This window comes from Vipera ursinii (assembly GCF_947247035.1).
Source record: "Vipera ursinii genome assembly, chromosome: 2".
NCBI classification, from domain to species: Eukaryota; Metazoa; Chordata; class Lepidosauria; order Squamata; family Viperidae; genus Vipera; species Vipera ursinii.
Genome location: NC_139513.1, coordinates 7,374,601 through 7,393,246, shown reverse-complemented (window position 1 = coordinate 7,393,246; position 18,646 = coordinate 7,374,601). Strand labels below are relative to the sequence as shown.

The window sequence follows — 18,646 nt, the reverse complement described above, 5'->3', positions numbered from 1 at the left end:
CCTTAATTAGTTTTTATCTACAGTATTACTTCTTGTTCTGCCTTCAGGTGGGACATCGCATCAATTAAAAAACAGGATCCACAAACACTGGTTGGCTGTCAAATGTCACGATCCCAAATCCTTAAATCTCACAAATACCCACAATGACACCCAACAGCACCAGTTTGACTGGAGCAATATAAAAATTATCGGCCATACTACCACCAGCCATGCTTGTGAGTTCATTGAAGCCTGGCACTCCACTAGCAATTCCATCAACAGACACATTGACCTACAGCCAGCCTACAAACCCCTCAGAACCCACATCAACCACACAGCCAACCAGAGACAGCACTGACCCTCAACCAACCCACACAACCCCCCCAGCATTTCACCTCCCAATGACCCTCACCTGATGTAATCTCCTTAACACAAGACCCATCACACAACCCATCACAAGATCACTGCTGATTCATAGCTGACCCATCACAAGACCCTCAGTTGACACACCTACACCTGAAGCCCTTATAAACAGAATACTGACAGTGACATCCCAAACCTCCACTGAAGAGGTTACCTAGCCTGGTAACGAAACATTCGGAAACCAACACACAAGCTTGGAGAACAAACCTTCATCATCAAGGCTGATATTCTTAGCCACACAAACATTTTTTGTAAGAAGTACTGATAATGCTATTAGTTCTGGGTTGCTGAGGACAAAAATGTTCTGTATCAATTAACTCTCTATCCCCAATATTTAGTTTAAATATTTCTCCAGAAAACCACTGAATTTAGTACTAAGATTGAAAACAAGTTGATGTGTCAGCTAATATGGCTGTAATTTTCTTTAATAAAGTAGTTAATTAATTAAGTGGTTCCTACAAGTCCATAAGACATATACTTATTTTTGACTGTAACTAAGATAATCCATTGGGACTTTTCATGAATCTGGAATTTGAACACCACTGAAGATATTTTGGTTAAGACTATGTTCCAAATATGAGCTTCCCATCACTGTGCACCTTTCTTTTGTACAAAAGACCATTTGATTGGACCCAGAACTTCTCCTCACCCTCGCAAATATGTAGCAGAAAATCCTGAAGGAGATGGTGTCATGAGAGGACATACAGAATATGTAGTTAAGTCTATCGTTCACTCACCGTCACTCATTCTACTAGATAGATAAACACACAAACAAACCTGTGGGACTTTGTGGGTGCCTACTAATGTTGACATCTGGATGGAGATGTCCCTTTTAGCTGCATCAAGAAGAGCCAAGAGGTTGTCCTTCCTTCCACAGCTGTAGTTGGGAACATTGACTTTTCCTGTAGACAGCATTTCCAGCAAGGCATCTGAAGTGCCAAATGTGTTAAAATAGTTGTCATGGATATTATAGCCAAGTGTAAGATTTGGCAGGAGCCTTGCATTCTTGTTGACCACTTGAATATTCAAAATGAAGCATAGTAATTTTGACTTGTCAAAAGGTAAGCTAATGTAAAAAAAAAGTTTGTTTTATTATCGTCATCATCAACAGCAATAACAAAATATGTTTTCAATTTAATCCTCTTTGTTTCCGTAGGTCTTCTGAGTCTTAAGCAAATACTGATCCAAAACCAGAGGAAAATTATAGTCACCATTTTATTTGAACATTGGGAAAATGTCATGGTGATAGTTTTCTACCAAGGTTGATAATCACAAATTCATTTTATTTTGTAGTACTAATTCTCATCTGCCCAGTAATAGGATTTATAATCATTCAATCATTAAAGTAGCACCATTATATAAAAAAGGACCTTTTAGAACCTTGAAAAGCATCCTAAAAACAAGTCATCCTCTATTCCTATAAGGACAGAAAGTGATTATATATACTCAGAACGGAGTTCCGGCACCATTTTTGGATGGAACCTTGTAGGGTAGGCAAGGCAGGCTGTATGACATGTGTGAGTTCCGGCACCTTTTTCTTTTAGAAAAAAAGCACTGTATATATATATATATGTGTGTGTGTGTGTGTGTGTGTGTGTGTGTGTGTGTGTGTGTGTGTGTGTGAGTGAAATGTTTGTTAAGCATTCAGAATACACTTGCTTAGTCCCAGACACAGGACAAATCTTATTTCCTGTTTCAGCCTAGCCCTTTATTCTTTGTCAGCAAGCCAAAAAACACACACACACATATACATACATACATACATACATACATACATACATACATATGTATATGTATATATATATGTATATGTATATGTATATGTATATGTATATGTATATGTATATGTATATATTTATTTATTTTTATTTTAATTCCATTGATATCCTGCCCTTCTCTGAAGACTCAGGGCGGCTTACAAGCTTAGCAGTAGCCTTCATTCTATGTATATGCCTGCTTATTAGGGCTTTCATACACCCCCCAAGCGGCATTATTACAAAGTCAGCTTATTGCCCCCAACAGTCTGGGTCCTCATTTTACCTACCTCGGAAGGATGGAAGGCTGAGTCAACCTTGAGCCTGGTGGGATGTGAACCTGCACTAATTGCAGGCAGCTGGTGTTACTTAAGGAGGCATTAGCCCACCGCTCCACCAAGGCTCCTTGGTGGAGCCTTGTGTGTGTGTGTATATATATATGTGTGTATATGTATATATATATGTGTGTGTGTGTGTGTGTGTGTGTGTGTGTATATATATATATATGTGTGTGTGTGTGTGTGTGTGTGTGTGTGTGTGTGTGTGTGTGTGTGTGTGTATGTTAAGTATTTGTCAAGGCTTTTGAATGCACCTTGCTGCTTTGGCCTGACCCAAGGCTATCCACAGGATATAGTCAACTTATGACAGCTCATATTTGTGTAAATTATTCAAATTGCTAATAAAGAATTTGGGAGGCTGAGATGATGTTCAAATCTCAGATAAAGGGTATGACTGACTGACGAGAATATAAGAAGTTCGAAATGATCATCTCAGCCTCCCAAATTCTTTATTAGCAATTTGAATAATTTACGTACACACACATGTATATGTATATGTATATGTATATGTATATGTATATGTATATGTATATGTATATGTATATTTATTTAATCTTGTTTTAACTTTTGTAATCCTGTATTTTTATTCTTGCCCTGTTCACCGCCCTGAGTCCTTCGGGAGAAGGGCGGTACAGAAATATTATTAAATTAAAATTAAATTAAATTATATGTATATGTATATGGAAATGGAAATGGGCTGGGCAGGGGCAACCCATTTCAATCAAATCTTTAAACATTCGTCCCTAATAAAGTGATAAACTCAGAATTCAACAAGGAGAGGAAAATAATCTGGACTCCTTTAAGGTTTTTTCTGCACTGTATTTGGATTTCAGCATCTTCCACAAAATAAGACAGAGAGAAGCCATAGAAATTGAAATGGTTAGTAAATTAGACAAGTCCTGCAATATAGGAGTAAGTGAAAAAAGAAGGAAAGTTTTATAATTGCAAATGGAGAGAATACAACTCTATCACACTGAATGACTTACGAGTCAAATTGTGTATAAGGAGCCATGCTGAAAGGCAATCTTATACTAGATAATTTTCTTCCAGTAATGACTACCCCAATGAGATGGTCTCCTGGTCTGTAATAGCTCCATGGTTTTATTCCATCCTGCTTCTGAAAACTCAGTGGGCACTTTATTCTAAGCTTTCCACAGACTGGCTGGGACACTGGCAGCATCAGAAACAGAAATAGGAGGTCCATAATTCCACAACACGAAGAGTTAGAAAAATTCAAAGCAAGTGTCTTTCCTGATTCAGACAGAGATGAACTAAGCTTCACATGGAAAGGAGAGATAAGTACCTTCAAGAGCACAGATCCTCCCTGTCTCAAAATTTTTGTCACACAGAGTGTGATCTGAAGCATTTATTCTTTCCTGGTGCAAGATTCCTTCTATGTTTCTTCATTCTGATGTTTACTTCAAATACAGTGACTGCAAAATCAAAGCGCTCTCAAAGACCTGGATGATGGTAATTACAATGAAAGCAACTTCTCCCCTGGGGATCCTGAAATTTTACAGGACTCCTTGTGTGGAGGGGTAGCTGGAGAAAAATGGTGAAAAATCACTGATACACCCTTGAGGGAACTGTTTTATAGAGATTGTGGTTCTACCTGTCAGTACGTGTGCAGAAAGTGATGCTGGAGAAAGATAGTTCAGCATTCGGGAAATTGACTTCTCCTGTCCTTCAGTGTGGCATTTTGTCTGGAGACAATCTCTGGAGATTGTTAGGGAAAGTCACCATGAGCTATGGAGTTTGGTGACGCTCTAGTTTGGTGCCCTTATACTGCATCATTGTTTAAATTGGTGAAAAGCTTTAGGGTGGATAGAATTTGTTGTTGTTAGTGACACTCTATATACGTTCTTCTTCCATATTAATGCAAGATAGTGAAATCTTTCATATTTTGAAGTTTTCTAGCTTATTAAATAAACAGAGTACAGGCCTTGGTTTCAACTCTCCGTGCCTGGCTACCAGATCCTTGGTTGCTTTGGGTTTATCAGGTGCAAGCAACCAGAACCATTTGTGGATAGTCTCTTTGGCTTTCTTTTTATAAAATAAATGATGACAGGATGTAATATTTCATGTGTTGTTGTTCATCTGAAGTTGTAATTACTTACTTTTAAGAACTACTTAAGACCAGATGGCTTTTACTGTGTCCTGATGTGAAAAACCATAGAACTCAAAGAGGTGTACTTACTTTTTCATATGACTGTATAGTCCTAAAATAATTTTTTAAAAAGAAAAGAAAAGAAAAGAAACCAGCAGATATCTGATGAAAAACAATTGAAAAGAGCCATAATACAAAAAAGGGGTAAAATCCCCGCTAACACAATGACTGGGGATCCAATCAAAATTTAAAGAGTCCCTTGAAGAAGGTCAGAATTGGGTCTCAATAAGTCTCAGGAAGGATATTATTTTAAAGGTCACATGTGCTGTGATCAAGAAGGCCCACTTTCAAAGTCCTCCATTCACAAAATTGAGTGGTATAAATGACAGAAATAAAATAAGAATTTGAAAATGTGTGATAAATTTCTGGCTAGGGTTTGTGTTTCCTTCTGGAACCAGCCACCTTCCAGAATGGAAATGGTCCCTTCTGGACCAAGACCACAGTTGTAGTAGCAAATCTGTTTCCTTCCTGAGACACCTTAAAAAGTCCTGATGGGCAACTTTCCACCCAGCTGGATTTTGCTAAATAGGAAAATGAGGAGCACCAGGGCTTTTTTTGTCATAGAACACTCAGAACGGAGTTCCAGCACCTTTTTTGGATGGAACCTTGTAGGCTAGGCAAGGTGGGTTGTATGACATGTGTGAGTTCCGGCACCTTTTTCTTTTACAAAAAAAGCACTGAGGAGCAAAGGTCAGAGAAACTACACTGATAAACCGTAAGATCAAATTTAAGAAACCCAACCACATGTCTGACTGACACCAGATCTGAATCCGACCATGTTCAAGTGAAACAAGGCAAAAAGGAGTCCTGTTCATTCCAGATTTGCTTCTGGGTCTTTGTTGGTTGTCCTTGGTCCAGATTTTGGACAGGAACCTATTCTTTTCCACTATGCAAATTACATTCATGCTGAAGAATAATCATCTCTAAAGAAAAATAATATTTTAATAAATAATTAAAATAGGGGTTGGAATTTGCAGCGAATAAAACATAACCTTGTGTTTCATCAATAGAAACCTTGAAGAGGACAAGTTGATGAGAACCTTGACTTCAGTGTTTCTCTAAATTGAATTTGTGTTGTTTTCCCACACGGAATCTCAGTCAATAGGATGGATCCCATCCACCTTTCTGATTTTTCCTCAAATGAAGTCACCCTTTAGAATCATTATTTACTTCACAAAGACTATGAATGACTTCAGTTTCACAATCCCTCAAGTGTTCTTGCTTGATGCATAGTTAAAATCCATTGTACAATACTTGAGTGGGATTGACTATCCACATTACAAATGTAACTGATTGTATTTATAATACAACAGACTAGACTAGACTAGACTAGACTAGATTAGACTAGACTACAATAAATAGAATAGAATAGAATAGAATAGAATAGAATAGAATAGAATAGAATAGAATAGAATAGAATAGAATAGAATAGAATAGAATAGAATAGAATAGAATAGAATAGAATAGAATAGAATAGAATAGAATAGAATAGAATAGAGCTGGAAGGGACCTTGGAGGTCTTCTAGTCCAGCCCCCTGCTCAAGCAGGGCAACCTATACCATCTCAGACAGGTGAATGTCTAGTCTCTTCTTAAAAATCTCCAGTGATGGAGCACCCACAATTTCTGGTTGATTGTCCTCACTGTCAGGAAATTTGTCCTTAATTCCAGGTTGCTTCTCTCTTTGATCAGTTTCCAACCATTGTGTCTTGTTCTTCCCTCTGGTACTCTGGTGAACAACCTGACCCCTTCTGAAATCACCATGGGATAATTTAACAATTAAATTTAATTATTTAAAATAAGAACAAAATACTTTAGATTTTGTCATTAGCATTTCATTCTGTCCCTCCTTTTGCATCCTTTCTTTAATGATTCTATTCCACCATTTCTTCGATATTAGTGTAACTCTTGTGCTGCAGCGAGCTGCCCCATGGCGAGTTGGCCCACAGTGAGTTGTTCCAAAGTAAGTGGTCCATGGCAAGTTGGACATGGTGAACTGGTTGTGGCGAGTTAGCTGTGGTGAGTTGGCCATGGTGAATTGTCATAGACCCATTTTGAAGAGACCTTGCCACTGATGGAAACTCTAGATGGAAAATCAACATAAAGAGATGTTCTTGCATAAACCATCTGACTACACAAACAACCTTTATTTGAAATGCAGTTCCAACTATAACTAAAGTGATAGAGGGAGGGATCTTTCCATTTCTTCCTTCTTCTCAGAGTTGTTTTTTGAATTAAGAAAGGAAAGCAAAAATGGGGAATGTACCAACCAGTTTCCTTCCTCTCCTGTTTGGGCTTCAGCCTTTGTCCTTTCCGTACCATTGGATGAGGCAAAGACAGTTAGTTTCTAGGCAGATCCCAGAGAAGATGGGCTCTTGCTGCAACCGCCTAGTTAAGAGTGGATAATGAAGCTTCAAAGATGCTCTCTTGACATTTTCTATCATAATTTATTTTCCCATTCACATGGCAAAATGCTGAAAACTTCCCATTTGGAGACAATCAGATAAGAGACAAATGGGGGTCTCAGGCTGTTTTCTACATTCGTTCCTGGATCAAATTTTCACACATGGTGTTGAGTCTTCCAGGTGCTGCTTTGTAGTGGAGTCAGTCCTTTTGGGACATGTCTAGAAAGGGTGTTGGAAGAGTGATTAGTCAACACTGAAGTCATGGAATTCAGAGGCCCCACAAGGGTTATGAAGTTACCTAATAACTATAGAAGTAACTGGGGAAGATCATACTGAGTGTAACCACTGGGGAATCATTTGCATGTTCTTGATACCTAGCTCTACTACCATCATCTACTTTCAAGAAAAAGTCATAGAGAGAAAGAGAGCATGTTCACATAGACTTAGATTTTCATATTTATCCCACCTAAGGAAAAAGACTCCTTCTCCCTCTTTTGGGGGAGTCTCATGTCTTCTGCAGCTGTATTATGTTAATATAACTATCTCATCTCTTATCCTGTCCTTTACTAGCTGCATGACAGTTTTAATTATTAATTTGTTTATTTTACTGTTTAATTATTGTTTTGGAATTTAATTTCATTAATGCTACATTTTTATAAGGTTACTTCCTTTGATTTTAAATAATTTTAATTGTCAGATGAATGTAAGAAAGCCTACAAGTCCAATTATATATGGAATAAAAAAATAAATTTTATGAACCTAAGAAACAATTTTAATATTACATCCCAGCTTTTATCATTAGATATTCCTTAGTGTTGAGATCTGGCCTCAGAATGATAATGTAGCACTTGAGGAAGAAGATGCAGCCTAGAAGTCCAGCACTGGAGGTCAAGATGGAGAAGACCTGCACAGCCATCATGTATTTCCCCTTTTTGCTCAGATAGGTGGGCAGGAAGTTTTACAGATGGAAGTTGCAGGTCCTTCATTTCCCCTCCATTTTCTGTTGGCTCCTACACAGAAGCCAAAACACTTAAGCCAGGTCACCCACATCACTCTGGATATAGGATCAGTCATGCAGATTAAGGGGTGAAGGACAGAGGTTTTTCTTTTTTCCAAAATCTTAGTTTGCATTCAGACTACCCGAACAATCTCAAGTCAAAAGGATTTCCAATATGACCACATCTCTTCCTGTGAAAGTCCTCTCGTATTTTTTTCAATTTCCCAGTGCATGGCATGGGTTTCAATATTTCCATTTCTCCATATATATAACCACAACTGCTCCACGCCAGTGTTTCATAAACCAGCAGGTACACCTTGTGGATCCTCCTGCAAGATTCCTTAAGTTTGCAAATTTCCAATTTGCCTTCCTCCCAGAGATTCTGATATTTCTTGTTCAGATATACTTATCTGTATGATCTCTGTCCATGTGTGGAATTGGAGGGTACTTCTGGATGACATTTCCCTTTCCTTCCCTGCATTGATTATAGTAATCCTTGGATTTACATCTCAGGATGTTTATCTTCCAATGGAGGAGGAACAGTTTTGGTAAAACATACTGAGAAACAAAGGTGTCATGGTTGCCACATGTAATCCTTCTGTATTTCCAGCTGGTTAATACTCTCCCACTACTGCAACATCTAACTTTCCTCACAAAGCTATCTACCAGTTGCTCTTTAGTGATTTGAAGCAAAAAAAGATGGCCTAGTCATCCATGGAGAAGAACTTGGACCATTTTTGAGGTTTTGCCTCTTCAAACGTGTTGAGAGTTGACATTCCCCTGTCTCTAGATTTCTACATTTCTTCTAGTTGTAAGCTGCTCCTTTTTATTTAGGTCTGGCCTCAGAATGATTATGTAACATTTCGGGATGAAGATGCAGCCTAGCAGACCAGCACTGGAGGCAAAGATAGAGAAGACCTGAACAGCCACCATGTATTTCCCTTTGGTGCTCAGATAGGTGGGCAAAAATGTCACCCAGACACTGCAGAAGACCATCATGCTGAAGGTGATAAGCTTGGCTTCATTGAAGGCCCCAGGGAGATTCCTGCCTAGGAAGGCCACCGTGAAGCAAATGGCAGCTAAGAAGCCCATGTAGCTAAGGGTGGTGTAGAACATGACAACTGAGCCTTCATTGCATTGCAGAATGATCTCTCCAGGCTGGGAGTGGAAGTCAGAGTCAGGAAATGGGAGAGAAACTCCCAGCCAGATGGAACAGATGATAATTTGGACAGCAGAACAATAAAGGATGATGGAGTTGGCCAAGCTCTTCCCCAACCATCTCTTTCCTCGGTTGCCTAGTTTTGTGGCCAAGAAAGCCAGCACCACTGTGATTGTTTTGGCCAAGAGAGAAGAAATGGCAACTGAGAAGATGATGGTGAACATTGTTTGTTGGAGAAGGCAGGTGACTTTCTTTGGTTGACCAATGAAGAGAAAAGAAGACAAGAAGCAAAGCAGAAGGGAGATCAGAAGGATATAAGAGAGGTTCCTGTTGTTGGCTTTGACAATGGGAGTTTCTCGGTATTTAATGAATATGATTAACACAAACATTGCGGTTAGGAAAAAGAGCAGGGCAAAAGAGATCAGGATGATGCCCAGATTTTCTTCATAAGACAGGAAGGATATAACTTTGGGGATACATTAGATATGATCCTTATTTGGATATTTATCATCCGGACACCTGGTGCATTTTTCTGTATCTGCAAAACCCCAAAAGAAACATTTCTTTAATATTCTATCCTTTTACTTTCCAAGAAATAACTTTTTTGGAAAACACTTCATACCAGGAGGATTTCCTAAGATGCATTGCTTAACATCTCCAGATGTTAATAGCAAAATAGCAAAAAAAACAAAAACTGGAAAAACTAATCTCATCATTGGTAAAATTCATGTAAGGAGACACATCCATCAATGTACACATCACCTTACTATGGACCTGCAATTCCTTCTAGTGATGTTCAAGGGGAGACCTATATAGAATAAATTGCAAAGATCCTTCTGGAGGATGGACCTAAGACAATTCCTCAAGTTTCAAAGAATTCAAATATTCATAGAAAGATAAATGTGGAAAGAGAGATAAAAAAACCAAAAAAAAACCAGAATAGACATTTTCTTTGGCAGGAGTAAAATTTCCCCAAATGCCATACACTCTTATCTCTATCCAACCCTTCCTTTAAGGTCTTTTGGCTATTCCTTCTTTTAGATAAGAAATTGTGCAGTTTGGCAAAAAAAAACATTTGACCTTTAACACATCCTTTAACATTGACTTGCATAAAAATGTTCTAGAGGAATCCCACAAATCTGCTCTTTTTGTTTTGTATCACCAACCTTCCTGAGTGGAGATGGTCCCCTCTGGACAAGGAACACAGTCATAGCAACACACTCGCTCTCCTTCTCGCTTCCGCTTGACAAATCCACAAATCTGCTCTTTTTGTTTTGTATCACCAACCTTCCTGAGTGGAGATGGTCCCCTCTGGACAAGGAACACAGTCATAGCAACACACTCGCTCTCCTTCTCGCTTCCGCTTGACAAATCCACAAATCTGCTCTTTTTGTTTTGTATCACCAACCTTCCTGAGTGGAGATGGTCCCCTCTGGACAAGGAACACAGTCATAGCAACACACTGGCTCTCCTTCTCGCTTCCGCTTGACAAATCCACAAATCTGCTCTTTTTGTTTTGTATCACCAACCTTCCTGAGTGGAGATGGTCCCCTCTGGACAAGGAACACAGTCATAGCAACACACTCGCTCTCCTTCTCGCTTCCGCTTGACAAATCCACAAATCTGCTCTTTTTGTTTTGTATCACCAACCTTCCTGAGTGGAGATGGTCCCCTCTGGACAAGGAACACAGTCATAGCAACACACTGGCTCTCCTTCTCGCTTCCGCTTGACAAATCCAGGGTGACAACTTTCCACACATTTGGAATGAGGCAAAGGCTAGGGAGAAAAACAAGGAATGCCAAAGAAACTGTGTCTGGACTAAAGATCCATGGAAAATGTAGGTAGATATGAAGTTTAGAATTGGAATTCTCTAACTAGTTCCAAATGGTTGCAGGAGATACAATCATTCATATTGTTCCTGCCTTTTAATTACAGTATATCTTGTGGCAATAAAGGACTTTTCTACTTAATAAAGACTGGAAAGGAGGAACTGAGAAAAGATTTTAAATTAAATGACAATTAGTGGGTTTCTCTTTATGGTGGCATTAAGATACATTCTTCCATTCTTCATATATCCATGATTATAAAGTATGGTGATCTTGTATTAATTTTTAGAAAAAAATGTTATTATAATATTTTTTATTGTATTAGATTTTTTAAAGTACAACAAATCTCTGATGAAAGAAATTTTTGACTAGCTGAATCTGGAAAGGTTTCTTCTGGAGTGTATAAAACATTGCAAAGCCAATCCCCTTTGATAGTAGTTCAAAACTATCCTTCAATTAAGGTATAAAGGAATAATTCCTTACCAATTAAAGTCATTAACCTTAAAAGAGATGTTCTTTCTTTCTTTATACATTTATTTGTTTAAATGGACTTCTAATTTTTTCCCCTTGAAAATGTTTTGCTTCTCATCCAAGAAGCTTTTTCAGTCCTGATTGAAAGATTGAAAGGAATGCAAATTTATATTCTTTGCAGTCATCTAGTCATTAACACTCTGAGAATGGTTGAGGCCACTTGAGGGTTTATCTGTATCCTCAGAGTCAACTGAATCATTTTATTTATTTTATATTTTATTTTTATTACATTTATATCCCGCCCTTCTCCGAAGACTCAGGGTGGCTTACAAGCTTAGCAGTAGCCTTCATTCTATGTATATGCCTGCTTATTAGGGCTTTCACACACACACCCCATGCGGCATTATTACAAAGTCAGCTTAATTTATTTATTTATTTTTATTACATTTATATCCCGCCCTTCTCCGAAGACTCAGGGTGGCTTACAAGCTTAGCAGTAGCCTTCATTCTATGTATATGCCTGCTTATTAGGGCTTTCACACACACACCCCAAGCGGCATTATTACAAAGTCAGCTTAATTGCCCCCAACAATCTGGGTCCTCATTTTACCTACCTCGGAAGGATGGGAGGCTGAGTCAACCTTGAGCCTGGTGGGACTCGAACCTGCACTAATTGCAGGCAGCTGGTGTTACTTAAGGAGGCATTAGGCCACTGCTCCACCAAGGCTCAGAGTGCAAATGCATGTGAAATCTTCTGAAAGGATTGTATGGTGGATAGATAGGTGATGTTTTTATCTCTCCCCCTCTGTTGAGAGAGGGCTGTTCAATTTTAACATAGATGGTCTCTTTGACCCCTCTTTCAAACAAGTGATCCTCTCTGTCCAGAATGTGAATTTTGCTGTCTTCCAAAGAGTAAATTTTGTCTTTCAGATCTGCATCTTATTTCCCACATGGACCAACAGGACCTCCAACCAATAATGTTTATATTCATCTCATTCAGTCCAAACCTAATGCAGACACTGGTTAAAAGACTTTGAGGCTATTAACAACACAAATGCCAGTCTACAGGAGATTCTAAATTATATTCAAAAAGACCATGATCTGTTTCCTAAAGAATAATCAAACAGCATCTGATGTTGAACATGGCTGAACCAGTTTAAAAGAGTGTTCCATATCATTACATCTGAGTGACACCTTTGTGAATACTACTGAAGCCCTCCCCTCAAGCAGTCTAAGAAAACTGTTCATTTTCTCCTCCATACATTCAACTCCCATTGAAGATCATCCACCAGAGTGACTAGATTAACCCACTTGAAATGGGTCCTCATTTTTAGAAAAAAGAGAGAACACTGCAATATTTTACCTACCCTGTTGAGCAACTTTAGCAATGAAAGAGCCCTTTGGTTTATAATAAGTTTCTGTCTTTCAATACTTCCCAGTTTCCTTTTGATCAATTTCCTACTGGGCGAAACCACCAAGCACTGGATGTCCATATCTGCGGTTACTTCTCCATTTTGGTCCAAGTGCAGTTTCAAATGGAAAATATTGTAGAACTCATTCTTCTCCAGAAAGGGATGGAACTAGAATGGAAACATCCAGGGATTTTAAAAGTAGACACCTTTGTTTCTGACACCACCAGATATTTTCATATATGAATCTTAGTTATCACTAAGTTCATAAGTGAACAAAAATGATTCAGCAAAATTTGTAAATCATATATTTACAAAATATGTATTGAATTGAGAAGAGAAACTCCTCCCCAGAAACCAAATATTCCCTCCCGCCTTACAATTCCAAAGAATCCCGTGTAACACCTCTTCTCTGTCGCGGAACAATTAACAGTCCGACCAGAGGTGGATGGACCGTGGTTCATCTGCATGGTCAATATCAAAGAAAAGAAATCCAAGGCATAGTCTATAGTAAAACTTTTTAATGAGAAAATAAAAGACCTAGACTGACTTCATTCTCTCATCAGGCAGAAGAAGAAAGTAAAACAGAAACTGAACTTTTTTAGGCCTGCGCACAAAACAGTTTAAAACCAAAACATTGGCTGGACATAGCTGGAGTCACTATGGTTACAAGATAAGATAATACACAGTGCAGAGCAGAAAGAGATGTCCACTTAGGAATGAGCGAAGCTGGCAAAACTAAAAAACACGCAGTGACATTCTCCGTGAGCTGCATTGGCTTCTGGTTGCCCTCCGGGTGAGATTCAAGGTGCTGGTAATGACCTATAAAGCCCTAAATGGCTTGGGTCCGGAATATCTAAGGGAACACCTGCTGCCGGCATCATCTTCCCATCGTCCTGTGCGCCCCCACAGGGAGGGCCTTCTCAGGGTACCGCCGGTTAATGAATGCCGGCGGGTTATTCCCAGGGGAAGGGCATTCTCTTCTGGGGTGCGCCTGCCCTATGGAACCAACTACCCACAGAACTTAGGACTGCCCCTGACCTTCGCTCATTTTGCCGGGACCTGAATACTTGGCTCTTCGATCTGTTTGGTCCAGACTGTGGGGTTGTTAATTTAACTGGGTTTTAGATTTACTCTTGGGGCTTGAATTTAATTGAATTGTTTTATTTGTTTTTAATTTTTTGTATTCATGGTTTTAACTGCCCTGTAAACCGCCCTGAGTCCTACGGGAATAGGGCGGTATACAAATCCAATAAAATAAATAAATAAATAAATAAATAAATAAATAAATAAATAAATAAATAAATAAATAAATAAATAAATAAATAAATCTCCACAAGCAGGAAGCTTCCCGTCTTTTTCTCCACTAAAACATTCACCAATCTAAACATAGGGAAATTATGTTTCATTCATGAGATACAATGTTGACCATGAAGAAAAAACCATTCAGAAAATACTAAATAGTGAAGCCATATCCAAAAGGGCGGAAATGACCATGTAAGAGACAGAAACGGATCACCCAAGCTAGAACTAAATTAGGAAATCAAAGGCACCCAAATGTGCACTTCCCTTGGCCCTCAAGAATCAGCTACAACACTTTACACAACAAAAGGAAAACTTATAAGAAAGGTGAAAAATACTTCCCCCAGTTCCAAAACACAGAAAGAGCCCATCGTCACACCTACACCCAAACACCTTGGAACAAAGGACACAAACAATATTAAAACTCACTAGGTCTCCACCCTCTTTTGGCCAGCTCCCCCCAGTTGCTGATGCTATTACTGAGGAAATAAATGGAACCTCTTTTCCAAACAGCAGCCTGCTGCTTCTCTCCCAGTTGGAGAAAGAAACGGACCCTAAATGGAATCCACGCTCCATCACAGGAAGTTATGATGCAATTGCTACATCTCTTCCTCACAAAGGATGAGATCCTGAAACCGTTCGAAAAGATCAAGGAAATTGCCAAATTGCTGGTCATAATAACCACCGGGGATCTTGCCCCAGTGAGAGTCACCTGGCCACGGAGTCATCCTGACTGGGATTATAACATTATAACCCACTGGGATGAATATAATGGGGCCAAAGGGAATTCATTGGAGGCTTTGAAAGAAATTGGGCACATGCCATTAAACTGGTCTGAGTTCCAGCATACAACAATTCCAAAAACATAGAAAGAGCCCAGCATACAATGCAAAAAGGGAAGGGGGAAATAACAGGTGTCTTCTGGGTTTACTTCCTGGAAGGAGAGGTTGCTCTGTCTGTTGTTGTTGTTAGTTGCGAAGTCGTGTCCGACCCATCGCGACCCTATGGACAACGTTCCTCCAGGCTTTCCTGTCCTCTACCATCTTCTGGAATCCATTTAAGCTCATGCCTACTGCTTCAGTAACTCCATCCAGCCACCTCATTCTCTGTCATCCCCTTCTTCTATTGCCCTCAACCTTTCCCAGCATTATGCTCTTCTCCAGTGAGTCCTTCCTCCTCATTAGGTGGCCAAAGTATTTGAGTTTTAGCTTCAGGATCTGGCCTTCTAAAGAGCAGTCAGGGTTCATCTCCTCTAGGACTGACCAGTTTGATCGCCTTGCAGTCCAAGGGACTCGCAGGAGTCTTCTCCAGCACCATAGTTCAAAGACCTCAATTCTTTGGCGCTCAGCCTTTTTTATGGTCCAGCTTTCACTGCCATACATTGCAACTGGGAAGACCATAGCCTTGACTTTTGTTGACAGGGTGATGTCTCTGCTTTTTAGTGTGCTGTCTAGATTTGCCATGGCTTTCCTCCCCAGGAGCAAGTGTCTTTTAATTTCTTGCCTACAGTCCCCATCTGCAGTGATCTTGGAGCCCAGGAAAATAAAATCTGTCACTACCTCCATTTCTTCCCCATCTATTTGCCAGGAATTGAGAGGGCCGGAATTCCTTAGCCAGCACAATTTTAAGACAGTTCGACTTATTGGATTTATTACTGGCCACCACATGGATTTTTCCTTGGCTACCACAATACAAGCAAAGACCCTGTCTCCATTCCCATGACTTCGTAGCATCTTTCAAATGACTCCATGCTCCCACAAATCTACATGGGTTTCTCAGTGAAGGTTTTCTCAAACGAAATATTGGTGAGGTGTTGCAGGCATAACAACAGGTTTCTTAATATGGGCCCTGGCCTTTTGCTCTTACCGGTACCCATCTAGATGCAAGTGCAACTGAATTAATTCTTGCATTATACCTGGGCACTCAGTTTATCTTAAATTGTTGAAGAATCTCATCTGCTTACCTTTCCTGAAATTAGTCATTCAGGGCAATTTCATTCTGGAAAGCGTGTTTTCCAAAGAGGAGTGTGCAAACAAGCACCGAGGCTCAAGAACAGGGTCACAGTTCTCAGCCAGTCATATGGCCTAAAGGCCAAGAGTTAACTTCATATGCAGGGATCACCCTTGAGCATTAAATGTCATTTCCAGCAAAGAGACAAGAGGGAACAAAGTCTCTTCTATAGGCTGTCACTCCTCAGAATGTGGCTGCAGCCAACTGTCACTGATCGGAATCTTTTGTCTGTTGCTAGGCAACCAACCTAACGGAATCTCCCTTCTGCTCTCCTTTCTCTTGGGCCACGGCAAGTCAACACCTCAAGAGCCAAAATAAACATCAAAGGGGAAAAGGGACAACCTATATCAACCTAGATATAACTTGATTTAGTTAGATCACCATTAACTGTAATGTGAGCCTTCTGACACTATATTAGTTGAATAAAATTCTCAGCAATATTCATATCTTCCAGAACGTCAAGCAAAAAAAGCCAATCCAAATTATCAAAAGCTTTCTCTGCATTTAAGAAAAATTGTGGCTTCTTTTTATTATGTTGTTGTGAATCCAATACAGTTTTCACATTGTCTTTTCTCATTTAAGAGAAAAGCCACATTGATCTTCTTGAATAAACATTGCAAAATGTTTTAATCTGCCAGTCATATTTAATGTGAACATTTTATAATCACTACTCATAAGTGAAGGGTGATTATAAACATGCAATGAGCATTTCCTTGGAGGCAACTCTCTAGGACTCTGAGGAAGATGCATCCTGAGGGTCCCTCATGGCCCTTGCAGAGCCTCCAACCAGACTCTCCCCAGCAGCCGCTGCTCCCCAAGAGCTGTCAGTTGAACAGACTCTTTTCATAGCAGCCATTTCTGTGGCAGGAAGAAGAGAATGGCGTGGCCCTTTGAGGAATGAAGCCATCTCTCCTTCTGCATTTCTGGGATTTTTTGCCTCTTTTCCATCATGCTAAAACCTTTTAATTTTATTCTTTATTTTGACAATCCCATCTTCCCCAGGCTTTCCATTTGATTATTCAACTTCTTCTCCATGAGTCTGATTGGTGGCTGAGCTGCCAGGCAAACATTGTTTCTTCCCTTCTGTTTGATTGGCTGCTCCTGGGTTGCCATGATGACAGGGGCAGGCCAGGAACCACTAGGGAGAGAGAGAGAGAGGCTTTTTTTGTTTTGGTCTTCCCTCAGAACTGGAGGAGTTGAAGGTGAAATCTTCTCTCTTTTAGGAAGCTCTGATCAGATGCAGCCCAGAAAGAGGAATAGGGGGAAAATGAAAGAATGTTTAAAACATATTTTAAAACTGAAGGAAAAATTCAAGACTTTGACAGAAAGAAAATAGAAAACAGAAACTAAAAATAGATAAAAGGTAAGAAGGTGCAGTGAAATTTCACCCTCTTTGACTTCTATGTTTTTACATATCAGGACATAATAAAAAATCATCTCATCCCCAACAGTTCTTAAAAGTAGGTAAATACAAGCTCAAATGAATAACAATACATGACATATTACACTCTTCCATCATTTGTTTTACAAAAAGAAAGCCAAAATGGAGAAGCCATGTGTGAAAAGAACTCAAAAGAGGGTATGTTTTCTTTTTCACATGACTGTAGCATGGATACAGAGCTTATAGAAAACAGAGAACGGAAATAGAAAACAGTTTTAATATCAAGTTTAATGCTGGCATTGTTGGCAGGTTTCCAGTGATTTTGGAGTATTGAGTCTGTATCTACTTATTGGTGGTTCAAAAAATAAAAAATAAAACAAAAACAGCAGAATTTGCAACAAATGGGGGCAGAGACAGGATTGCCTCAGAGTCGGGTGACCTCTAAGTGCTGTTAGTGAAGAGGGAGAAATAATTATTTGTTATGGGGAGGGAATTTAGTCCAGGGAGATCTTGCACCCTCTAGGCACCAGCCTCAGAAATGACCTAAGCTTTGACTAGGTAATGGAAAATGGAAAAGCTGGAAGCTATTTTTCCTCACACTTGGCAAAAATACTGGCCTACAATTTAAAAATTACAAATTTCAGGGAACCTATCCTCTTTCAGAGGAATCTATAACCCTAGGTGGCTTCCAGAGAAGGTGTGCTCTTCCTGCAGCTTCCCAGTTAAGTCTAGACAGTGAAGCCTCCGGGATACCCTCCTGCAATTTTATATCTAAGATTATTCTCCCATTCACATAGCAGAATGCTGAAAGCTTCCCATTTGGGGAAAAGAGGATCATATCTGATTCATGGCTGTTTTCTATTTCTTTATCTGGATCAAGTCTTCACAGAGGGTATTGAGCCTTCCATGTGCTGCTTTGCAGCAAGATCACTACTTTTTGGACAGTGTGCAAAAAGGATGTTACTATAGTTATGACTTAACACAGAGTCATGGAATACTGAGGTCCCATAAGATATGTGATTTCAC

At 39.5% G+C, this 18,646-nt stretch overlaps 1 pseudogene across 1 annotated transcript in view; it reads right to left on the bottom strand.

The window, feature by feature from the left end:
- Positions 1–8,847: 8,847 nt before the first annotated feature.
- The window catches only part of LOC310634725 (vomeronasal type-2 receptor 26-like), a 31,601-nt pseudogene continuing 21,802 nt past the window's right edge, over positions 8,848–18,646 (bottom strand). The window contains exons 4-6 of the transcript in view: positions 10,926–10,997; positions 10,387–10,441; positions 8,848–9,758 (exon numbers count right to left, since the gene is read on the bottom strand). The product of the transcript in view is annotated as a vomeronasal type-2 receptor 26-like (transcript). The remainder of the gene's footprint in view (positions 9,759–10,386; positions 10,442–10,925; positions 10,998–18,646) is intronic.